The sequence below is a fragment of the Oncorhynchus clarkii genome, chromosome 7 (assembly GCF_045791955.1).
Source record: "Oncorhynchus clarkii lewisi isolate Uvic-CL-2024 chromosome 7, UVic_Ocla_1.0, whole genome shotgun sequence".
NCBI lineage: Eukaryota > Metazoa > Chordata > Actinopteri > Salmoniformes > Salmonidae > Oncorhynchus > Oncorhynchus clarkii.
In genome coordinates, this window is record NC_092153.1 from 30,785,793 (window position 1) to 30,812,485 (window position 26,693).

At 42.2% G+C, this 26,693-nt stretch overlaps 1 protein-coding gene across 1 annotated transcript in view; it reads right to left on the reverse strand.

Annotated features, from left to right (window-relative positions):
* LOC139412583 (RNA-binding protein Raly-like) overlaps positions 1–26,693 on the reverse strand; it is a 190,527-nt gene that overhangs the window by 72,500 nt on the left and 91,334 nt on the right. The gene's annotated exons all lie outside the window — the stretch shown is intronic.

Below are 26,693 nucleotides of genomic sequence, written 5' to 3' on the forward strand. Positions count from 1 at the left end.
AGCACGGTGGCTAGGCAAAACTCCCTAGAAAGGCCAAATCCTAGGAAGAAACCTAGAGAGGAACCAGGCTATGAGGGGTGGCCAGTCCTCTTCTGGCTGTGCCGGGTGGAGATTATGACAGAACATGGCCAAGATGTTCAAATGTTCATAAATGACCAGCATGGTCAAATGATAATAATCACAGTAGCTGTCGAGGGTGCAACAAGTCAGCACTTCCGGAGTAAATGTCAGTTGGCTTTTCCTAGCCGATCATTGAGAGTATCTCTACCGCTCCTGCTGTCTCTAGAGAGTGGAAAACAGCAGGTCTGGAACAGGTAGCACGTCCGGTGAACAGGTCTGGGTTCCATAGCCGCAGGCAGAACAGTTGAAATTGGAGAAGCAGCACGGCCAGGTGGACTGGGGAAAATAAAGGAGTCATCATGCCAGGTAGTCCTGAGGAATGGTCAAGGGCTCAGGTCCTCCGAGAGAGAGAAAGAAAGAAAGAGAGAATTAGAGAGAGCATGCTTAAATTCACACAGGACACCAGATAAGACAGGAGAAGTACTCCAGATATAACAGACTGACCCTAGCCCCCCGACACAAACTACTGAAGCATAAATACTGGAGGGGTCAGGAGACACTGTGGCCCCATCCGATGATACCCCCGGACAGGGCCAAACAGGAAGGATATAACCCCACACCACTAGAGGGATATCTTCAACCACCAACTTACCATCCTGAGACAAGGCCGAGTATAGCCCACAAAGATCTCCGCCACGGCACAACCCAAGGGGGGGCGTCAACCCAGACAGGAAGACCACATCAGCGACTCAACCCACTCAAGTGACGCACCCCTCCTAGGGACAGCATGGAAGAGCACCAGTAAGCCAGTGACTCAGCCCCTGTAATAGGGTTAGAGGCAGAGAATCCCAGTGGAAAGAGGGGAACCGGTCAGGCAGAGACAGCAAGGCCGGTTCGTTGCTCCAGAGCCTTTCCATTCACCTTCACACTCCTGGGCCAGACTACACTCAATCATATGACCTACTGAAGAAATGAGTCCCTCACTGTATATGGCCCAAGAGGCCTATAAACAGTAGCTACAAAAAGTGATTGAGTAGGCTGCATAGATTTCATGACTAGAAGCTCAAAAGACGAAAACGTCTGGTTTTTTTTTTGAAAATTGAAATCGTAAATGTTAGCAACACCTCCGCCTTTGCGGGATGCATGGGGGATATGGTCACTAGTGTAACCAGGAGGTGAGGCCTCATTTAACATAGTAAATTCATCAGGGTTAAGCCATGTTTCAGTCAGGCTAATCACATCAAGATTATGATCAGTGATTAGTTTATTGACTATAACTGCCTTTGAAGTGAGGGATATAACATTAAGTAGCCCTATTTTGAGATGTGAGGTATCACGATCTCTTTCAATAATGGCAGGAATGGAGGAGATCTTTATTCTAGTGAGATTGCTAAAGCGAACACCGCCATGTTTAGTTTTGCCCAACCTAGGTCGAGGCACAGACATGGTCTCAATGGGGATAGCTGAGCTGACTCCACTAAACTGGCAGGCTGGCTAACAGCCTGCTGCCTGGCCTGCACCCTATTTCATTGTGGAGTTAGAGGAGTTATAGCCCTGGCTATGTTGGTAGATAAGATGAGAGCACCCCTCCAGCTAGGATGGAGTCCGTCACTCCTCAGCAGGCCAAGCCTGGTCCTGTTTGTGGGTTAGTCCCAGAAAGAGGGCCCATTATCTACAAATTCTATCTTTTGGGAGGGGCAGAAAACAGTTTAACCAGCGATTGAGTTGTGAGACTCTGCTGTAGACCTCATCACTCCCCCTAACTGGGAGGGGGCCAGAGACAATTACTCAATGCCGACACATCTTACTAGCTGATTTACAGGCTGAAGCTTTGTTGCGCTTGGTGACCTCTGACTGTTTCATCCTAACATCGTTGGTGCCATCGTGGATAACAATATCTCTACACTCGCCAGTTTTAGCGTTAGCCAGCACCATCTTCAGATTAGCTTTAACCTCTTGCACTTAGCCATCCCGGATCCGGGATCGTGAATACAGCCTCAAGCTTATTACCATAACGCAACGTTAACTATTCATGAAAATCGCAAATGAAATGAAATAAATATGCTAGCTCTCAAGCTTAGCCTTTTGTTAACAACACTGTCATCTCAGATTTTCAAAATATGCTTCTCAACCATAGGAAAACAATCATTTGTGTAACAGTATTCATAGCTAGCGTAGCATTTAGCGTTAGCATTCAGCAGGCAAAATTTTCACAAAAACAAGAAAAGCATTCAAATAAAATCATTTACCTTTGAAGAACTTCAGATGTTTTCAATGAGGACACTCTCAGTTAGATAGCAAATGTTCAGTTTTTCCAAAAAGATTCTTTGTGTATTAGAAATCGCTCCGTTTTGTACATCACGTTTGGCTACCAAATAAACCTGTATCCAGGAGTGTAATTATCCCCGCAAGCTCATTAGCATAACGCAACGTTAACTATTCATGAAATCGCAAATGAAATGAAATGAATATGCTAGCTCTGAAGCTTAGCCTTTTGTTAACAACACTGTCATCTCATATTTCAAAATATGCTTCTCAACCATAGGAAAACGATCATTTGTGTAACAGTATTCATAGCTAGCGTAGCATTTAGCGTTAGCATTCAGCAGGCAAAATTTTCACAAAAACAAGAAAAGCATTCAAATAAAATCATTTACCTTTGAAGAACTTCAGATGTTTTCAATGAGGACACTCTCAGTTAGATAGCAAATGTTCAGTTTTTCCAAAAAGATTCTTTGTGTATTAGAAATCGCTCCGTTTTGTACATCACGTTTGGCTACCAAATAAACCTGTATCCAGGAGTGTAATTATCCCCGCAAGCTCATTAGCATAACGCAACGTTAACTATTCATGAAATCGCAAATGAAATGAAATGAATATGCTAGCTCTGAAGCTTAGCCTTTTGTTAACAACACTGTCATCTCATATTTCAAAATATGCTTCTCAACCATAGGAAAACAATAATTTGTGTAACAGTATTCATAGCTAGCGTAGCATTTAGCGTTAGCGTTAGCATTCAGCAGGCAACATTTTCACAAAAACCAGAAAAGCATTCAAATAAAATAATTTACCTTTGAAGAACTTCAGATGTTTTCAATTAGGAGACTCTGTTAGATAGTAAATGTTCAGTTTTTCCTGAAAGATTATTTGTTTAGAAGAAATCGCTCCGTTTGGTGCGTCACGTTTGGCTACCAAAAAAGACAGAAAATCCAGTCATCAAAACGCCAAACTTTTTTCCAAATTAACTCCATAATATCGACTGAAACATGGCAAACGTTGTTTAGAACCAATCCTCAAGGTGTTTTTCACATATCTCTTCGATGATATATCGTTCGTGGAAGTGTGCTTTCTGTTCTGAATCCCAGGAGAAAATGCCCGCAGCTGAAGATTACGCACCAATTTAGACAAAGGACACCGGGCGGACCCCTGGAAAATGTAGTCTCTTATGGCCAATCTTCCAATGATATGCCTACAAATACGTCACAATGCTGCAGACATCTTGAAGAAACGACAGAAAGGGCAGGCTCGTTCCTGGTGCATTCACAGCCATATAAGGAGACAATGGAAAACAGAGCCTCAGAAATTCTGCTCATTTCCTGTTTGAAGTTTCATCTTGGTTTCGCCTGTAGCATGAGTTCTGTGGCACTCACAGATAATATCTTTGCAGTTTTGGAAACGTCAGACTGTTTTCTTTCCAAAGCTATCAATTATATGCATAGTCGAGCATCTTTTCGTGACAAAATATTTCGCTTAAAACGGGCACGTTTTTTTATCCAATAATGAAATAGCGCCCCCATAGGTTCAACAGGTTAACGTTGGTAGCCCTGCCCCCTGGTAAACAGTGTATGATCGCTGGATGGTTCGTTTTAAAACTGGTTCGTTTTAAAACTAAAGTCTAAAACTGCGGGTAATGAAGTCGCCAATGACTAGGGTTTTCAATTTGTCAGAGCTAATGGTGGGAAGCTTCTGCGTCTCAGAGACCAGAGAAGTCTCCAACTTGCTGCTTAATGGGGAAAACCGGTTGAAAGTTTCTGTCGGCTGAATGAGCTACACCGGTTGAGCATTCCTACAGCATTTCCCTCCAGAAGCCATGAGAAAGTTGTCCGGCTGCGGGGACCGTGCGAGGGGATTTATACTACTATCTGTACTTAATGGTGGCACAGACGCTGTTTCATCCTTTCCTACACTGAAATTACACTTGCCTAATGATTGCGTCTGAAGCTGGTCTTGCAGCACAGCTATCCTCACCGTAAGGCAATCGTTCTCCTGTATATTATGAGTACAGAGACTGTTAGAAGGCATCATGTTAATGTTACTACTTAGCTTTGGCTGTTGGAAGTCCTGACAAACCATGTCCAGATAAAGCATCCGGAGTGAACAAGTTGAATGAAAAAAAGTTGAGTGAGGGAAAATCTAAAAATATAAACTGTAAAGTTGTCAGGTAGCAACTGAAGGTGGGCAACAAAACACACAGCAACATGTAAATAAGTCTGCAAGTTGTCCTAATGAAATAGAACGCTCTCTTTCTCCTGAAACAGCTTTCATTGTGCAATACCATAATGAAATTTGGAACAATATTCATAAGATAGGAATGTTAGGAATGGTCCGTGGGGATCTGAAAGAATAATCCTGTCATATGGTTTATTATTTTGTGAAGTCATTAAGGATGGTATGACAAAGTAACTGTTACTCTGAAAGTGTACGCATCCTATGTATCAAGTTTCATAAATGTGGTGTAAAATATATGATTAAATATGAGAATACTTTTGTGACGATAGCCTTCTAAATGAGAATTGTTTTTCATATAAAATTGTGCCCAGTCAGTAGGCACGCCCAAGTGAGCTCAGAGTTTGTATCAGCATGACGGAATTCCCCCTTTGGCCAGAGTGCTTTAAAGGACTTGCTAAGAATTAACTTGCAGATGGATGGTGTAAACTGGACGTCATGAATGGTTAAAACTACAAGACCAAAAAGACGTGAGGCTGTGGTCCACATGTTGAAATGGTTAGAAACTTTGTACTGAGACCAGACAGCGTGGAGCGGTGTCTACACGGCTGAAAATTGTTTCAACTCTACAGACCAGCCTGATGTACAGCGTGAGCTGAACGTTACAAAATGGTTTAAACTCTACAGACCAGAAAACATGGGATGGTAGTCCATATGTTTAAAATGTTGAAACTCGCAATCTCCACAGAAGAAGATAACCTCACCCAGAAGACCAGAAACATTCAGTCTGCAGCTGTGCTTGTAAAAAGTGGTCCTAGAACTTTAACTAAAAGACACGAGGTTGGATAGAAGAATCCCTCCCAGACAACCGTTGGTATGTCTGAAGGATCTATTCTAACGGACACTCCAAGAACAGAGAAGCACTACAACTAAGGACATTGGGGCGGCAGGGTAGCCTAGTGGTTAGAGCGTTGGATTAGTAACCGGGAGGTTGCAAGTTCAAACCCCTGAGCTGACAAGGTACAAATCTGTCGTTCCCTGAACAGGCAGTTAACCCACTGTTTCTAGGCCGTCATTGAAAATAAGAATTTGTTCTTAACTGACTTGCCTAGTTAAATAAAGGTAAAATAAAAAAATAAAACAATTGTCTTACCTCTGGTGGACAACCAGAATCTCACATTGAGCCACTACGGATAGACGGCTCGATTGGTTTCACCAGAGAGACATCTACACGTGACTATACAGTGGGGCAAAAAAGTATTTAGTCAGCCACCAATTGTGCATGTTCTCCCACTTAAAAATATGAGAGAGGCCTGTAATTTTCATCACACTTCAACTATGACAGACAAAATGAGAAAAGAAAATCAATAAAATCGCATTGTAGGATTTTTAATGAATTTATTTGCAAATTATGGTGGAAAATAAGCATTTGGTCAATAACAAAAGTTTATCTCAATACTTGGCAATGACAGAGGTCAAATGTTTTCTGTAAGTCTTCACAAGGTTTTCACACACTGTTGCTGGTATTTTGGACCATTCCTCCATGCAGATCTCCTCTAGAGCAGTGATGTTTTGGGGCTGTTGCTGGGCAACACGGACTTTCAACTCCCTCCAAAGATTTTCTATGGGGTTGAGATCTGGAGACTGGCTAGGCCACTCCAGGACCTTGAAATGCTTCTTACGAAGCCACTCCTTCGTTGGTGTGTTTAGGATCATTGTCATGCTGAAAGACCCAGCCACGTTTCATCTTCAATGCCCTTGCTGATGGAAGGAGGTTTTCACTCAAAATCTCACGATACATGGCCCCATTCATTCTTTCCTTTACACGGATCAGTTGTCCTGGTGCCTTTGCAGAAAAACAGCCCCAAAGCATGATGTTTCCACCCCTATGCTTCACAGTAGGTATGGTGTTCTTTGGATGCAACTCAGCATTCTTTGTCCTCCAAACACCACGAGTTGAGTTTTTACCAAAAAGTTATATTTTGGTTTCATCTGACCATATGACATTCTCCCAATCTTCTTCTGGATCATCCAAATGCTTTCTAGCAAACTTCAGACGGGCCTGGACATGTACTGGCTTAAGAAGGGGGACACGTCTGGCACTGCAGGATTTGAGTCCCCGGCGGCGTAGTGTGTTACTGATGGTAGGCTTTGTTACTTTGGTCCCAGCTTTCTGCAGGTCATTCACTAGGTCCCTGCGTGAGGTTCTGGGATTTTTGCTCGCCGTTCTTGTGATCATTTTGACCCCACGGGGTGAGATCTTGCATGGAGCCCCAGATCGAGGGTGATTATCAGTGGTCTTGTATGTCTTCCATTTCCTAAAAATTGCTCCCACAGTTGATATCTTCAAACCAAAGTTTCTAACAAGCTGCTTACACATTGGTGCGGCTGGCTTCCGTGTTGGTTGCGCGCTGTGTTAAGAAGCAGTGCGGCTTGGTTGGGTTGTGTATCGGAGGAAGCATGACTTTCAACCTTCGTCTCTCCCGAGCCCGTACGGGAGTTGTAGCGATGAGACAGGATAGTAGCTACTAAATAGTTGGATACCACGAAATTGGGGAGAAAAAGAGGTCAAATTCACAAAAAAATAAATAATAATAATTAATCCTACAATGTGATTTTCTGGATTTTTTTCCTCATTTTGTCTGTCATAGTTGAAGTGTACCTATGATAAAAATTACAGGCCTCTGTCATCTTTTTAAGTGGAAGAACTTGCACAATTGTTGGCTGACTAAATACTTTTTTGCCCCACGGTATATTGCACTTCTAATCTGAATAATGGTAGTTAGGGTGCTAAGTATTCTGGTTACTGTGAGCGTAGTTTCCAAATGTATGTACAGTAAGTTAACTATTTCTCTCCATCTCTTTATCTTTCCCCACCCCCTTTCCATTGTGTAACAAGCCGTCATATCGTGTCAGTCCACCAAATACTTTTATCTCATGTAAGTGTGCATTGGTATACTGTGTTATTATTTAGTTGGTTAATAAATAAATAAATCAATGTGTAGTACTGAATATTCAAAAGGCTAAGGTTCTTGGGATCCAAGGATTATGCACCGTTCAGAATGAGACTGATGACGTAATAATTGACAGATGTAAAAGATATCTGTATATCTTTAGAGTTTAAGTCGGGAACTAGTAACTCGTTAAACATATTTTCCCGTGGTGCCCCAAATTCCTAATGAGTTAATTGTTACATGATTAATTTAATCAAGTAACAATTAAACATTGGTTTGATAAATAACAGTCATCAGATTAATGATAGTCACGTCACGACAAGGGCTTAGTTGGAACAAAATACTGCAATTCCTGAAGGCACTCCAGTGTAACGAACTTCTTCTTCATCTGATGAGGAGTAGGAAGGATCGGACCAAAATGTAGCGTTGTAAGTGTCCATGATAATTTATTATATCAGAACACGAAAAATACAAAATAACAAAGTAAGGGAAAGAAATGAAAATCGAAACAGTTCTGTATGGTGAAAACACAGACACAGAAAACAACTACCCACAAACACCAGGTGGGAACAGGCTACCTAAGTATGGTTCTCAATCAGAGACAACGATTGACAGCTGCCTCTGATTGGGAACCATACCAGGCCAAACACATAGAACTATAACACACAGAACAAACATAGAATGCCCACCCCAACTCACGCCCTGACCAAACTAAAATAGAGAAATAAAAAAGGAACTAAGGTCAGGACGTGACATCCAGTGACAGGTATGCCTAGCCCTGTTCTAGGGTCCTAGGGTGAAGCGACTGCGGTAAAAGGTTTAGAGTACCATAGTATGAGTCATATCCATAAAACCTAGCCGTCAAACGGAAATGATTCCAATAATTTTTCCCATAGGGGTTTTAAGAAAAACTTAATCAGGTCTGTGTTTTGTGTAGGTATACCCTGGCGTGATGTTTTGATAACCGTGTAACTCTCTCTGGGACATGGTGATTTGTATCAATGTGTGACCCGATTCAGGAAACTAGGCGTATGTCGCAATTCACAACTTCACAGGAGAGCCATTCGACATGTGAACTTTCATGTGCCTTAATAACAAACTTGTACAGTGGCTTGCAAAAGTATCCACCCCCTTTAGCATTTTTTAAATTTTGTTGCCATACAACCTGAAATTAAAATGTGTATCATTTGATTTACACATGACAACCACTTTGAAGATGCAAAATAAAAAAAAATGTGGAACAAACAAGAAATAAGACAAAAAAAACATATAGCCACTGGGCTCTTTGCCCATTCTTCAAGGCAAAACTGCTCCAGCTCCTTCAAGTTGAATGTGTTTCGCTGGTGTACAGCAATCTTTAAGTCATACCACAGATTCTCAATTGGATTGAGGTCTGGGCTTTGACTAGGCCATTCCAAGACATTTAAATGTTTCCACTTAAACCACTCAAGTGTTGCTTTAGCAGTATGCTTAGGGTCATTGCCCTGCTGGAAGGTGAACCCCTGTTCCAGTCTCAAATCTCTGGAAGTCTGAAACAGGTTTCCCTCAAGAATTTCCCTGTATTTAGCGGGGTGATGAGAGGTGTTGGGTTTGCGCCAGATTCAGCGTTTTCCTTGATGGACAAAAGGCTACATTTTAGTCTCATCTGACCAGAGTCCCTTCTTCCATATGTTTGGGTCAGTCTCCGACATGCCTTTTGGCAAACACCAAACATGTTTGCTTATTTTTTTCTTTCAGCAATGGCTTTTTTTTCTGGCCACTCTTCCGTAAAGCCCAGCTCTGTGGAGTGTACGGCTTAAAGTGGTCCTATGGACAGATACTCCAATCTCCGCTGTGGAGCTTCGTAGCTCCTTTAGGGTTATCTTTGGCCTCTTTGTTGCCTCTCTGATTAATGCCCTCCTTGCCTGGTCTGTGAGTTTTGGTGCGCAGCCCTCTCTTGGCAGGTTTGTTGTGGTGCCATATTCTTTCCATTTTTTAATAATGTAATAATGGATTTAATGGTGCTCAGTGGGATGTTCAAAGATTCTGATATTTTTGTATAACCCAACCCTGATCTGTACTTCTCCACAACTTTGTCCCTGCCCTGTTTGGAGAGCTCCTTGGTCTTCACGGTGCCGCTTGCTTTTTGATGTTGCAGACTCTGGGGCCTTTCAGAACAGCTGCGTATGTATACTGAGATCATGTGACACTTAGATTGCACACAGGTGGTCTTAATGTAACTAATTATGTGACTTCTGAAGGTAAATGGGTGCACCAGATCTTATTTAGGGGCTTCATAGCAAAAGGGGTGAATACATATGAATGCACCACTTATCCATTTTTTTGAAACATGTTATTTTTTTCATTTCACTTCACCAATTTAGACTATTTTGTGTATGTCCATTACATGAAATACAAATAAAAATCTGTTTAAAATACAGGTTGTAATGCAACAAAATAGGAAAAACGTCAAGGGGGATGAATACTTTTGCAAGGCACTATGTGCCATCTATAAATACAAATAAAATGGTTAAATTACGCGCCTAGTTTGTTTAGCCACAGAGAAAGACAGTAACCTTCCCGCTAGCCATGATTGGCTGAGATAAGGAGTGTGCTGGACATGCAGAGAGCCGTGATTGTTGTGATGGACTACTTTCTGGAGGACGATCGTGCTGAATCTGAATCTCTCTGACTCTGAAAATGAAGTCTGCCGTGAAGCTTTCATGTATACGGGTAAGAATCTAACATTGAACCTGTTTGTCATAGCTAGCTAAAGTTAACCAATCGGTTTGTATTGCTAGTTAAAGCTTGCTGTTAGCTAACCAGCTGGAGTTCGATGGCTGGCTTGCTAACGTTACTCTATGGATTGGGATTTATTATTATTTTTTAGTTAGCTAATGTTAACGTTACATGTCTAAACAAAAGACCCCCATTTAATGCTGTTAGCTAGCTAACGTTAGCGGAGGTTAGATGGCTGGCTTGCTAGCTAACACTAACTTACATGTATGAAGTGTCTGTAACGTTAATATCTGGGATTTGTCTTTCAGCATCAGTAGAACACACCTGACTCTCCTCCAGCAGTCATACAGGGAGAATGGTCTAATTCCTCCCTTCAAAAAGAGAGCTGGCCCAAGCAAGCACAGGTTACACCTGAATGAGGTCTTGCAGCGAGTGGTGAACTTCATCAACAACTATGCAGAGGATAATGCAATAGTATTACGAGGAAGACACCCAGGACACATACACTTTGGTGGAAAGCTGCTACAAGGAATCAATGTCAACACTTGGTATGTAAAGCATAAACACATTTTGATTATTTAATTGACCTCCAACATGATTGGCACTACTTTTATTGTTCTCACATTTTTTCTGTATTCTCCAGAGGTACTTGTAGTCGGGCTGTCTTCCTTCAGGAATCTGGGGAGAAAATTGCTGCCCCACATCTCAAGCACTAAGCCCAAGACAGACCTGTGCTGGGAGTGCCAGAGAAACAACTATCAGGTCTTCAGATCTGCCAGAAGCTGTTAAGTCAGCCAAGCTGAAGAAGCAAGAGCAGCATCTCCTGCTTGTTCAGAGTGTGTCTGTCTACCAGAAGATGGTTGCTGACTGCAAGTCCACCTGTCAAGACCTGCAGTTGTCTCTGGGGGCCCCTATTGAACCAGCAAGCAAAGACATCAGGATGCATTACAACTTTGATTTTGCTCAAGTAATCTTTACTACACTACTCACTGTTTAGCACATTACCTCACATGTGAATCCTTAAAGAGATGGGTGAGGCTGGTGTATCAACTTTCAAAGCAGAATTCCTTTCCCATTGTTCCTAAAAAAAATGCAGTGTATGATATACCATTTAGTAGCTCTGAGTCTCTACTTTAAAAAATTACTAAATAATTCAATATTTTGCTATATAAGACCGAATACAGGTGGTGAGTCACATATATTTACCCCCCCCCCCCAATTAAATTATAATTAGCTGCTAATGTGGCTATCATAAAGAACTACAAATGCCATGATCTGGACAATACTGCTGAATCAAAGCAAAAGGTAAGAATCTCTGGATTTACTTTCTAATTTAAGCTAAATGTGTCAATGAATAAATTTGCTACATTTCTTTAAATTTACAATTCTATGAACTATATTGTGACAATACCTGTTAGCAAGGGTGTAAGCTAGTTTTGCATGATGTCTACTTTGATGCTAATTAGCATTTTCGAATCTGAGAGTAAATAGAGCAGAATATATTGATAAAAGTCAACTTGTCAGAGAAAGAAACACAGACCCTATTTTAAGTGTATAAAAACAAGTGGACTAGGGCCTGCCGAGTGGTGCAGTGGTCTAAGGCACTGCACCACAGTTGCTAGCTGTGCCACTAGAGATCCTTGTTCCAGTCCAGGCTAGAGCGCGATGTCCTTGTCCCATTGCGCTCTAGCGATGGGCCAGGTGTGTGCACGCTGACATGGTCGCCAGGTGTACAGTGTTTCCTCTGACACATTGGTGAGGCTGGCTTCCGAGTAAAGTGGGCATTGTGTCAAGAAGCAGTGCGGATTGGTTGGGTCGTGTTTCGGAGGACACATGGCTCTCGACCTTCGCCTCTCCTGAGTCCGTACGGGAGTTGCAGCGATGAGACAAGACTGTAACTACCAATTGGATACCACAATTTTGGAGAAAAAGGGGTGAAACCTTTCCCCTATTATGACACCTCCGCTGTGGTGCCTAAACGGCAACAGCTTTCTTCCAGGGCCCATATTCACAAAGCTTCTCAGAGTAGGGATAATGATCTAAGATAGCATCCCCCTTGTCAATGTAATTGTACTCGGTGTGAAGGCAAAACTGATCCTAAAATCAGTACTGAAATTCTTTGTGAATATGGGCCCTGGCCTATCAGCAATGCCACTCTACCTGAAATGCAACAAAAACATGACTACGAATTAGCTTAGTCAGTAATTTACCTAACTAGCTAATGAAACACTCATGTAAATGAGCACAAGTCTAATCAGCCAAATTATATGAAAACAAATTGCAGTGAAATTAGGGTATTTTTTCTTGCCAACTTTCAGGCACCAATACATCAATAAACAGGCAGGGGAACAAAAACTGGTGAATAACTAGCTAGTCTTTCAAATATTACTACCAGTTTATATAGGTAGTTGTTATTTTCTAGAAACCTAGCTACAGTCCACTTAGCTTGCAAGACAAACTACATGACTATACTAGTTTGTTTCGGTGGGCTAGGGTCAGTCTGTTATATCTGGAGTATCTCTTCTGTCTTATCTGGTGTCTTGTGTGAATGTAAGTATGCTCTCTCTAATTCTCTCTAATTCGCCGCCCGAACAATGAGAAGAAACGACTTGGGTGGAAGTCATGGAAGGCATTGTTGGGAAAGGCCTCGTAAGTAATCATTTTGTGGTAAAGTCTACACCTGTTTTATTCAGTGCATGTGAGGAATAGAAATTGATTAGATCCCGGTAAGACTAGCTGTCGCCATTAAAGTCAGCTAATAGGATCCTAATAAATCAAATAAAATCTTTACGCACAATAGGCTGAATGGTGAGATGATTTCCCACAGTTAAAGTCCTAATATTTGTGTAAACTCTTCAGTTGTGAACATTTCATGGACCCAAGATCCATAGGCAAGGCTGTACAATGCATATAGTAGGCCCCCAATTCAATTCTAAAGTCTTATACATCCACTGTGTGATTTCAGATTTTTAATATTCGTCCAAATATGGCGTTATTCCAGTATGTGTATCTGTTTGCATCAGTTTCAATGCAGGACTTGTTTTGAACCACAAATGTTACTATTTTGGCTAATCGTTATTGTGGCTAGCTTCGCATAGGTGGTGGAAAAGCACGCAAAAGCAATTGAACAAAGTGCCATGACATTGATCAACCAATGGTGTGTTAGATACCACCAACATACGTTTGATTGACACCTCCTTATTATCATATTGGAGGAAGGAATGAATAAATATATAAATTAATACAATTAATTAAAGTTTGAAAAATGTGATAATGCATGAATAAATAACTAAAAATGGGTCAGAGGGCATTTCAATGTACTTTTAGTTCAGTTCAATTTCACCAAAGACAGTACAGTATAAAGATTGCTTCTCCAATAGAAATTGCCGATCTCACTTGTAGGTGATGTCATGGCGACGTTGGCTAGCTAAGCTCATACTCAAGGTGTCCGCATGCTTTTCAGCTGAAGTAATTCAGTAGAGTTTGTGAATGGAGGTGGAATAATGACTTAATTACAAACATGTAAAGTATGATTTGCACATGTAACATATTAATTCACTTGTAACCTGACTTTTGTAGTTGCAACAAATATTAGCAAACATGTAACTTATTTTGTGAATAAATGCAACAACACTTGCAAACAGGTAACTTGATATGTGAATAAATTCAATAAGATTTGCCAGCATGCAACTACATTGTACCTGTGCCAAAAGTTTTGCAATTGTAAAAAAATAAATAATCGGTAAGCAGGCAGGACAGGGCTTTTTCTTCCGACCAATCGGATGAGGCGTTAACATTCTTGAATTTGCTTTCATGTTTTACAGGGTTCCGGTCTGGAAGCATGCTTTCTACTGCGCTAAATATAGATCAGTTACAATTTGTTAAAATTAATAGCTAGCTAGCTAAATGATATTCACAGATTTTGAAAGCTTCAACAAGGTGTTGGTGAGGAAGATGACAGGAACAATTAAACAAGTGTTTCCACATGGCATAACTGCTACAAAGCTGATGCTTTTCTTTTGGCATTACATGGTTGGTTATCTACCTAGCTTTAAAGCCGTCTGTATCTAGTGGTTCTTACGTTGTGTATCAGATCAATAGGTCATTTTGTTGAGACTAACATTAGAAAACAATTGTTTGCTCTGTGTTTATTTGGTATGTAGTTGGCTGGCTTTGCTAGTTAGCTAACAATGATTTTAGCTCAAGTTGGTTAACTTGGTTAAGTTGGTTAACTTTAGCTAGCTTGCTAATAATGTTTTGAGGAGAACATGCTTGCACCCTGTAGAATCAAGATGAGGGGATGGGGAAGGGGAAGAAGATTAGATGCAAGTGCTTCATCTGCAGTTGCTTAATCTGGCTGCTGCAGTGCCCAGGCGAGATGAGCTAACTACAGTGTATTCAGAAAGTGTTCAGACCTCTTGACTTTATCCACATTTTATTATGTTACAGCCATATTCTAAAATAACTTTTTTCCAGTCATCAATCTACACGATACCCCATATTAACAAAGCCAAAACTTGTTTTTAGAAATTTTAGCACATGTATTAAACTTGAATATTATATTAACATAAGTATTGAGACCCTTTACTCAGTACTTTGTTGAAGCATCTTTGGCAGTGATGATAGCCTTGTCTTCTTGGGTATGAAGCTACAAGCGTGGCACACCTGTATTTGGGGAGTTTCTCCATTCTTCTCTGCAGATCATCTCAAACTCTGTCAGGTTGGATGGGGAGCGTCGCTGCACAGCTATTTTCAGGTCTCCCCAGAGATGTTCGATCGGGTTCAAGTCCGGGCTCTGGCCGGGCCACTCAAACACATTCAGAGACTTGTCCTGAAGCCACTCCTGGGCTGTCTTGGCTGTTTGCTTAGTGTCGTTGTCCTGTTGGAAGGTGAACCTTTTCCCCAGTCTGAGGTCCTGAGCCCTCTGGAGCAGGTTTTCATCAAGGCTCTCTCTGTACTTTGCTCGTTTCATCTTTCCCTCGATCCTGACTAGTCTTCCAGTCCCTGCCGCTGAAAAACATCCCCAAAGCATGATGCTGCCACCACCATGCTTCACTGTAGGGATGGTGCCAGGATTCCTCCAGACGTGAAGCTTGGCATTTATGCCAAAGAGTTTAATCTTGGTTTCATCAGACCAGACAATCTTGTTTCTCATAATCTGAGAGTTCTTTAGGTGCCTTTTGGCAAACCAAGTGGGCTGTCATGTGCCTTTTTACTGAGGAGTGGCTTCTCTCTGGCCACTCTACCATAAAGGATTGGTGGAGTGCCACACAGACTTTTGTCCTTCTGGAAGAATCTCCCATCTCCACAAAGGAACTCTGGAGCTCTGTCAGAGTGACCAAGGTATTTGTCCCCCAATTGCTTAGTTTGGACGGGCGGCCAGCTCTAGGAAGAGTCTCGGTGTCTCCAAACTTCTTCCATTTAAAAATGATTGAGGCCACTGTGTTCTTGGAGTTTCAATGCTGCATAATTTTTTATTCTGTACCCTTCCTCAGATCTGTGCCTCGACACAATCATGTCTCGGAGCTCTACGGACAATTCCTTTGATCCAATGGCTTGGTTTTTGCTCTGGTCTCACATCACCAACAACTATCATGGTCCAAACACACCAAGACAGTCGTGAAAAGGGCACCACAAAACCTTTTCCCCCTCAGGAGACTGAAAAGATTTGGCATGGGTCCCCAGTTCCTCAACAAGTTCTACAGCTGCACCATGGTTGAATCCCCGACTGGTATGGCAACTTCTCTGCATCAAGGTGCTACAGAGGGTAGTGCGTACGTCCCAGTACATCACTGGGGCCAAGCTTCCTGCCATCCAGGACCTCTATACCAGGCAGTGTCAGAGGAAAGCCTTAAAAATTGTCAAAGACTCCAGCCACCCTAGTCATAGACTGTTCTCTCTGCTACCACACGGCAAGCAGTACAGCAGCAAAAAGCTCCTTAACAGCTTCTATCCCCAAGTCATAAGACTGCTGAACAATTAATCAAATTACCCCCACTCTTTGTTTTTAAATGGCTGCTACTCGCTGTTTATTATCTATGCATAGTCACTTTACAAATTACCTCGACTAACCTGTATCCACACATATTGACTCAGTACCCATTACCACTGTATATAGTCTTGTTGTTATGTTATTTTTTTGTTACTTTTTGATTCGATTTTATTTAGTAAATATTTTCTTAACTCTATTTCTTGAACTAGAGTTGGTTAAGGGCTTGTAAGTAAGCATTTCATGGTAAGGTCTACACCTGTTGTATTCGGCACATGTGACACATTTTATTTGATTTTGACATTCACTGTCAACTGTGGGACCTTATATAGACGGGTGTGTGCCTTTGCAAATCATGTCCAGTCAATTGAATTTACCACAGTTGGACTCCAATCAAGTTGTAGAAGCATCATAAGGATGATCAATGGAAACTGTAAAGGTTCTCCTCCTCCTCTTCTGAGTAGCGAGAAGGATCAGAGGACCAATGCGCAGCGTTGTAAGTGTCCATATCGTTTAATAAAACAAACTGAACACTCAATGAATACAAAACAATAAACGTGAACAAAACCAAAACAGTACCGTGTGGCGAACAAACACAGACACGGAAACAATCACCCACAAAACAACAGTGAAACCCAGGCTACCTAAGTATGATCCTCAATCAGAGACAACTAACGACACCTGCCTCTGATTGAGAACCATACTAGGCCGAACACAGAAAACCAACCTAGAAACACAAAACATAGAATGACAGCTCTAGCAGCTCTGGAGAGAAGGAAGGCGCTAGCAGCGCTGGACAGGCGGGAGACTCTAGCAGCTCTGGAGAGACAGGAGACTCTAGCAGCGCTGGACAGGCGGGAGACTTTAGCAGCTCTGGAGAGACGGGAGACTCTAGCAGCTCTGAACAGACGGAAGACTAGCAGCTCTGGAGAGGAGGAAGGCGCTAGCAGCGCTGGACAGGTGGGAGCACCTGTAGCCAAAGGACGGAGAGACAGCCTGGTGCGGGGGGCTGCCACCGGAGGGCTGGTGCGTGGAGTTGGCACTGGATGGACCGGACCGTGAAGGCGTACTGGAGATCTTGAGAGCAGGGCTGGCACCATCCGCCCTGGCTGGATCTTCACCCTAGCCCGGCAGATGTGGGGAGCTGGGATGTAGCGCACCGGGCTAAGCATGCATACTGGGGACACCGTGCGTTCCACCGCATAACACGGTGCCTGACCAGTACAACGCCCGCCACGGTTAGCACAGCTAGGAGCACTTTAGCGCTGAGCTGGCACAGGACGTGCAGGGCTAGGGAGGTGCACAGGAGGCCTGGTGCGTGAGGCTGGTACAGTCTTCACCAGACGACTAGCACGCACCTCAGGACGAGTATGGAGAGCTGACCCAGGTGCCATCAAATCCCTGACACGCTCCATCGTGCGAATACCGTGCCTCATGCACCAACACAGCACCTCCCTAATAACTCTCTCCTCCAATTTCCCCATTAACTCCTTCACTGTCTCTGCTTCGCTCACCTCCAACACCGCCCTGACCGGCTCTGGTTCCACCCTTGGCTCCTTACGGTAAACAGGGGGAGTTGGCTCAGGTCTGACTCCTGACTCTTCCACACTCTCCCTGTGCCCCCACCCAAGACATTTCTGGGGCTGCCTCTCGGGCTTCCAGCCGCGCTGCCGTGCCAGCTCCTCGTAATGCCGCCTCTCTGCTTTCGCTGCCTCCAGCTCTGCTTTGGGGCGGCGATATTCCCCTGGCTCTGCCCAGGGTCCTTTTCCGTCCAACTCGTCCTCCCATGTCCATGAGTCTTGTGATGCTGGCCGCTGCTGCTGCTTCTCCTGCTGCACTTTGGGGCAGCAATATTCCCCTGGCTTTGCCCAGGGTCCTCTCCCGTCTAGGATTTCCTCCCACGTCCAGGAGTCTTGTGTCTTCGGCCGCTGTTGCTGCTGCCCGTTACCACGCTGCTTGGTCCTTGGTTGGTGGGTGATTCTGTAAAGGTTCTCCTCCTCCTCTTCTGAGGAGGAGTAGCGAGAAGGATCAGAGGACCAATGCGCAGCGTGGTAAGTGTCCATATCGTTTAATAAAACATAAACTGAACACTCAATGAATACAAAACAATAAAAGTGAACAAAACCGAAACAGTACCGCATGGCGAACAAACACAGAAACAATCACCCACAAAACAACAGTGAAACCCAGGCTACCTAAGTATGATCCTCAATCAAAGACAACTAACGACACCTGCCTCTGATTGAGAACCATACTAGGCCGAACACAGAAAACCATCCTAGAAACACAAAACATAGAATGCCCACCCAACTCATGTCCTGACCAACTAAAACAAACAAATAACACAAGAACTAGGGTCAGAACGTGACAGAAACAGGATACACCTGAGCTCAATTTCAAGTTTAATAGCAGTGTCCGAATACTTCAGTTTTTTGCAATCATAAAAAAAAAAAAACTATTTTCGCTTTGTCAATTTAATCCAATAAGGCTGTAACGTAGCAAAATGTGGAAAGTCAAGGGGTCTGAATACTTTAAAAAAAAAAAACTATTTTCTCTTTGTCAATTTAATCCAATAAGGCTGTAACGTAGCAAAATGTGGAAAGTCAAGGGGTCTGAATACTTTGAGTTTGAGTTTATTTTTATTTTTACAGGGACAGTGCACATTAATCAACGTTTCAGTAAAAGTGCCGGTTTTAGCCAGCCGGCTAATTTTCAACCGCAGTCCCTGGGCAGGTTATTAAAACAATTACAATATAGACAATAGCAGCATAGAACAAGCAAGACATAGCAACATAGGACAAGCAAGACATAGCATACAGAGCAACATAGGACAAGCAAGACGTAGCATACAGACAGAGCAACATAAAACAAAAATTAGCAAGACAAAATTCATAAAAGTAACAAAGTGTTTCCACACCTCACAAGCTGCAGACAACAGACAACATGGAAAGCGGCAACACACAGCTAGGGACCATGTTCACAAATCTGATTGACCTTTAGCCATGTCTTCAAGCATTTTGTGAAAGTGTGATATGTGGTGCAGTTATGTGTGTCTGATGGCAGTGTATTCCAGACATGGGAAGCTCTCACAGAGAATGCAGATTTACTAAAGGTGCTTTTCCTTAGGGGAACTATACAGTCACCTCTCATGGCAGACCTTGTGGATCTGCTGCCATATGTCTGGGTTGTCTGTTTAACAAAAATATTGAGTGGAGGGGGAGCCAGGCCATTAAGGATCTTGAATACAAGACATGCGTCGGTGTATTGCACAAGATTTTCCCAACTCAAGAGCTCATGCTTTCTAAGAATGTGACAATGATGATGGCTATTGGGCTTCCTATCAAGCACTTTGAGAGCCTGTTTGTAGACAGACTGAATAGGTTTTAATGTTGTACAGCAAGCTTGGGCCCAACTAGTCAAGCAGTATGTTAAGTGGGGGAGTATCATAGTTTCGAAGTACAGTTTTGCTACCTCTGTAGTCAAACAATTTCGTATAAATCGGAAATTAGCTAGGTTGAATTTGGTTATTTGAATTACTTTTTTCACATGCTTTTTAAAAGAGAGGTTGGAATCGAGTATGATGCCAAGGTACTTAAAATCGGATACCACCTGGAGCTTCTCCCCTGACACATAGACATCTGGCTCAGTAGCATCTGTTGCCCTCTTTGTGAAGAACATGCAAACAGTTTTTTTCACATTGAGATGCAAACACGAGTCACTGAGCCACTTTGTAACCTGGACCATTACAGTAGTGAGTTCTTGTGCAGCTTGTTGTTTGCTCTTTGCATGCACATATATCACTGTATCATCTGCATACATTTGAACTTCAGACCCAGTACAGACAGAAGGCAGATCATTAATGTACAGGCTGAACAGGAGGGGCCCCAGTATTGACCCTTGGGGCACGCCCACATCATAGCTACGAGTGGGCGACAGCTCATTGCTCACTCTGACACACTGAGTTCTGCCTTCAAGGTATGATTTCATCCATCTCAAGGCATCAGGGGAAAAGTTGAACTTGGACAATTTTGTGATGAGAATCTCATGGTTAACAGTATCAAAAGCCTTTCTTAGGTCCAGAAACACAGCCCCCACAACACCCCCTTTGTCCATCTTGGACTTCACATTTTCCAGAAGAAAGCAGTTGGCCGTTTCTGTGGAGTGTTTCGCTCTGAAGCCAAACTGCATGGAGTGTAATGTGAAGGGGCTGTTGTTGAGGTGGGCAATCAGTTGTTCTGCTACACACTTTTCAACAACCTTTGACACCACAGGTAGTATACTAATGGGCCTGTAGTTACTCACGTCAGCAGGGTCGCCTGATTTAAAGATGGCCGTTATTATGGCCGACTTCCATACCCTTGGAAACACACCGAGACCAATAGATGTGTTGGTGACCTTAGTAATGGGGCCAATGAGTGACTCTTTGTAGTTTTTAAGAAAGGTAGAGTCCATCCCAAACACATCTTTGGCTTTAGAGTTCTTTAGTGAGCTAATCACCTTGTTCACCTTTGACTCAGAAACCTCCCTTATGATGAAGACAGGTTGAGTGTCATTCACTAGCACTGGGCCCAGGAAACAAGTGGAGGGGTTCTGTGTCAGTGCCCTGACAGAGTCAATAAAGTAGGAATTGAAGGCTATTGCTATTTCGACTGCATCCTGTGTTAGATTGTTATTCACCATGATTTCTAGTCTTTTTGCAGTGTTACTATGGTCTTTCCCTGTTAACTTTTTTAGATTCTCCCATATCAATTTAGAATTTCCCTTTGCTTCACCAATTATGTTAATAAAGAAGTTTGCCTTGGCCTGTCTAATTTCTTTCATCACCTTATTTCTCAACATGGTAAACCTACGTCTGTCATGCTCTAATTTAGATTTTAGGGCTATTTTTAGAGCATAATCTCGTTCTTTCATCAATTTCCAGATTTCTCCATTTAGCCAAGGAAGAGTGCTCTTTTGGCCAGGTTTGGATTTGATTTTCTTTAGGAAGCCATTTATTGTAGTCTGGATTGTGGATAGAAAAACCTGACTATCAGCTTCCACGTCTGTATAGGACAAGAGATCATTCCAGTTTATTCCCTTAATTGCTTTTTCAAAATAGTTTAATTCACTCTTAGGTATTCTGAGTTGATCCGGCTTTCTAACAGTAGAGAGGTTAAACCTGCTCTTAGACAGCTTTCTGGCTATAAGTGTCAGATTATGATCAGATAGCCCAGTAACCATATTGAATGATTTAGTCACTCTCTCTGGTTTATTACTGAACACCAAATCAATCTGTGTTTTAGAGCAACAAGTCACCCTGGTTGGCCCTTTAACTAGCTGTGTAAGGTCAAAGGTATTAGTGATTCGTTTGAGGGTTTTCCTACAACACTTGTCTTCATAATTAATGTTAAAATCTCCCATTAAGACCTCTTTCCCAAAATCACATTCCCTAAGCATGGTATTAAACTGATCAAAAAACACACTTTTGGTGGAAGGTGGCCTATACATTCCAATGAGGGTAAAAGACATTTGGGGAGACAGTGTAACGTTCAGGCCGATACATTCTAGTTCATTATCACATGACCACTCAATTTGTTTACATCGGATATGTTCTTTAATGTAAATCATCACACCCCCTCCTCTTCCTTCAATCCTGTCTCTCCTGAAAACATTGTAGCCAGGCACAATCAAAGCAGCATATGGAGAGTGTTTATGGAGCCATGTCTCTGAGAGGCAGAGAAAGTCAAGGTTGGAGTCTGTGAGTAGATGTTGAATTTGATCACTTTTTGGAATGACACTACGAATGTTCAAGTGCCCCCCTAATAGTCCCTTGGGCTTAGCTCGTGGGTCCCAGATGACTCGAGAGTGATTGACACATTGAAAAAAGTTAAATTTTCTGTGTTTTCTGACGGCTGGGTTTAGGCCGTTTTGTTTCGTTTTGATTAGGGGCAGTTCGGTAGCGCAATTAACAATCCCTCCCGCCTGCACTGGATGCGGGGAACTAATTAAAATAGCTTGCGTACCAGAAACAGAGTCAGAGATCGCATATAACGACTCTGGTATGTTTGAAGAGTCAAAATCTATCCTGGAGCCGGGTGAGTCGAGAGAAACCATAGGACCATAGCACTCACCCACCTCCACAGCGGCGACGACCAGTGGACGAGGCCATCCACCGCTCTCCACTCCGGTGCGTATCACTGGCTCGGTGATATTGGGCCCAGGATTGAGTTGTACATCCCCGGAGAGCAGGAGGGTAGTGAACAGGTAGTTTAACAGTTTCCGATAAATGTTGGATTTGTGTTTGTTACGCCTAAGCGGTTCAGTAGAATAAGGAGCGAGGTAGACTTGGCCATTATTCAGAACATTATTAACATTAACAGAATGCACTGTTGGGCGATTAGGCCTGATTCGCAGTCGGCGTTCCATTTCATCGTGTTCGATTGGGTTGAGGTTGCATTTATTCTTAAAATAAGTTACGTTTGCAATTTTTTTTGCAACCACAAAATGTAGCATACAGGTGATCTCATATTTTACATGTGCAAATCATACTTTGCATTCTTGTATAATGAAGTCATTATTCTACCTCCATATTCGTACATATATTATGACAACAATTTGACGTTTTTCGGTGAGGGTTCTGTCGGAATTTCAGGCACACAACATTTCTGGAGGAAAGACAAAGTTTGGTTGGTTTGGAGAGCGATGCGTCATTTAATGTAGGTTGTGCCTTTAGATTTCTAGAAATTCAATAACTAAGGAAGGATTTGAATTGCGCTGGAGGAGATGGTGTCACAGGGTGTGATTGGCATTCTATGTTTTGTTTTCTATGTTTTGGCCGGGTATGGTTCTCAATTAAGGACAGCTGTCTATCGTTGTCTCTGATTGGGAATCATACTTAGGTAGCCCTTTCCCCTCCTTTCAGTGTGGGTAGTTGACTTTTGTTAGTGGCACTATAGCCCTGTAAGCTTCACGGTTGTGTCTTCGTTTGTTGGCAACATTTTAAATAAAAAGGAAAATGTACGCTCACCACGCTGCACTTTGGTCCACTTCTTTCGACGGCCGTGACAGATGGCTGCCATTTTACGGGCTCTGCAATTGTGCTATTGTGTGTTTTTCTCCGTTATTTATAACTTATTTTATTTTTCTGCCACCGTCTCTTATGACCGAAAACAGCTTCTGGATATCAGGACAGCGATTACTCACCTCGTACTGAATATTGTTTTTCTTTAACGAGTCAGACGCAAAGGATTTACTTCAGACACCCGACAAGGCCAACGTCCCCGTCATTCGCAGGAGAAAGTGACGGAGATATCGGGGACGTAGGTCGGGGTGCCTTATAAGGATCCAACAGCGAATGTGTAATCTGCCTCTACCATCAGTCCTCTGTACGTTGGCTAAATCATTGGATAACAAAATAGACAAGCTACGATCATGAATGTCCAACCAACAGGACATTAAACTGTAATATCTTATGTTTGATCGAGTCGTGGCTGAATGACGGCCTGGATAAAATACAGCTGGTGGGTTTTACGCTGCATTAGCAAGATTGAACAGCTGCCTCCGGTAAGACAAGGGGTGGCGGTCTGTGTATATTTGTAAACAACCGCTGGTGCACGAAATCTAATATTAAGGAATCTATTTACCACCACAGACCGATGCTGGCACTAAGTTTGCACTCAATGAGCTGTATAAGGCCATAAGCAAACAGGAAAACCCTCATCCAGAGGCGGCGCTCCTAGTGGCCGGGAACTTTAATGCAGGGAAACTTATATCCGTCTTACCTCATTTCTACCAGCATGTTAAATGTGCAACGAGAGGAAAAATATCCCTAGGGAAAGATTTTACCTCATTTCTACCAGCATGTTAAATGTGCAACCAGAGGAGAAAAAAAACTAGACCACCTTTACTCCACACACAGAGACACGTACAAATCTGACAAATTTGACAAATCTGACCATAATTCTGTCATGATTCTCCTATGACAATCTGAAGGATCAGGTTACAGTGGATCCGCTCTACATCGTGCTCTCTCTCCTATAGGGGGATAGCGGGAAGTCGGCTGCTTTATGACGGTCGTAAATACCAAAACTCCCTTCCCTACTCTGCCAAGATGAACGTTAACAATCCCTTTGTTACCACAGAGAATGACTTTGCATTACGGTACCTCAAAAGGTTTTCTAATGTAACAAATTTCTGTATTCCAACAGAAATGGTTTGTGGGAATTTAAACAATAATCATGGCCAACTTTTACTGTGTGGTGATATCATTAAATATGTTATAACGGAAATAATTGTAACTTAAAGAGCTTTCACAATGTAATTATCAGATGTACATCTAAATGTTGTGGAACTACTTACAAATATGGCCTTCTAAACTAAATACTTGTTTAGATAAAAAGTTAACTGGTCAGTGGACACACCCTGTGAGTACAAACATTTACATTGGCGTCATGGAAACACCCTCTTTTCTACTCTAGTATAAAAGTTACTTCCACCAAAATGTACATTAGACCAGAAAATATAGAGCTTTCGCTACATGTTGAAATAGTTGGCAATACAAACTAGAGTCTAGATAACACCAGGACTAGGTCCCCACATTGAAATGACTAAGATATCTACAAACTAAAGAACAATTATTCAGGCTGCAGCTGTTTAAATACTTTAGTCTGTTAAACGCATCCGAACATTTCCGAATGCTACTCTGAAGTGTCCATTATAACAACTACGATGGACTTTGATTTCTGGTGGACAGACCAGAGGCTTTCTGTTGTCTGACTACCCAGCAGACGGACTGGCGATTACAGAGAGGGACAACCAAGACGTACACTCGTAAATATCTAAAATCCAAATGGGCGGTTGTTAGGGTGCTAAATGTCCATATTTATGATGAAGTATTCAACTGTATGTGGTGAATCCACTCTGAGTTTCCCGCTCTTGAGCTGTCCCATCACTTTCCTTTGTCATATTGGCATAGCCCACTAGGGACTTTCTATCATGTCAGTAACCAATGTATGGCCATATGTGTTTATGTAAACTACCATTCAAAAGTTTGGGGTCACTTAGAAATGTCCTTGTTTTTTAAAGAAAAGCAAAAAAGTGTCCATTAAAATAACATCAAATCAGAATTACAGGGTAGACATTGTTAATGTTGTAAATTACTATTGTAGATGGAAACAAAAAAAATAAAAATGTATGGAACATCTATAGAGGCCCATTATCAGCAACCATCACTCCTGTGTTCAAATGGCATGTTAGCATATCCAAGTTGATAATTTTAAAAGTCTAATTGATCATTAGAAAACTATTTAGCAATTATGTTAGCACAGCTGAAAACTGTTGTACTGATTTAAAGAAGCAATAAAACTGGCCTTCTTTAGACTAGTTGAGTATCTGGAGCATCAGCATATGTGGGTTCGATTACAGGCTCAAAATAGCCAGAAACAAAGAACTTTCTTCTGAAACTCGTCAGTCTATTCTTGTTCTGAGAAATGAAGGTTATTCCATGCGAGAAATTGCCAAGAAACTGAAGACCTCGTACAATGCTGTGTACTACTTCCTTCACATAACAGCGCAAACTGGCTCTAACCAGAATAGAAAGAGGAGTGGGAGGCCCCGGTGCACAACTGAGCAAGAGGACAAGTACATTAGTGTCTAGTTTGAGAAACAGATGCCTCACATGTCCTCAACTGGCAGCTCAATAAGCTAAGGACCCTGGGATGAAACACCTGCAACTGGATCCTATTCCACCTCAGGTGACTGAAAAGATTTGGCATGGGTCCTCAAAGTTCTACACCTGCACCATCGAGAACATCCTGACTGGTAGGGCTGGCGGTATACCGTATTTTACTATATACTGGTATTTATGCAAGGACCAGTTTGAGTTTTACTTTACCTTCTACAACGGTATTTAAATTTTTGGTTTGTTAAATGTGATGCACCATGTAACATCCATTTTTATAGTTTACTCTGCTACTTGAGTCATCCCTCTCCACTCTCCCTCTCTCCATGCCGCTTTCCACACAGACCTAATCACACCCCATGTCACTCAAGGAGCACATTTGTTGTTGCTTGACCACGAGACACGCATGGTCAATGCAGCACATGCAACAATGTTGATGACAACGATGTTTCCACTTTGATCATAATATAAATCCACAACAGTTCTATAATTACAATATTAGTTTGTGTTTCTTACATCTGCAAACAGCTAGTTTGTATTTTCTTAGCAAGTTGCCCTAAAACTTGTGAGACAATAATGCTAATTGCTAGTTAGCTGGCTTTGGTAAAAAAATCAGGTCTAGTATTTTTGCCCATTTTGTGGCAGTGTGGAAATGATCTCACATGAGTGCAGGAAATGCAGAGATTGATGGAAATGCAGGAATTTTTTTTAGGTTGAAGTAGAATTGAAAAGGCTAAAACAATCAGAATGGAGAAAGACCCTTTGAAAGAATTTGGAATATATGTGTTGACACCCTAGGGTCACACACTACTCATTAAGCAAATGTAGAACTTTTATTAATCAAAAACATAAAACACCGTCATACCGT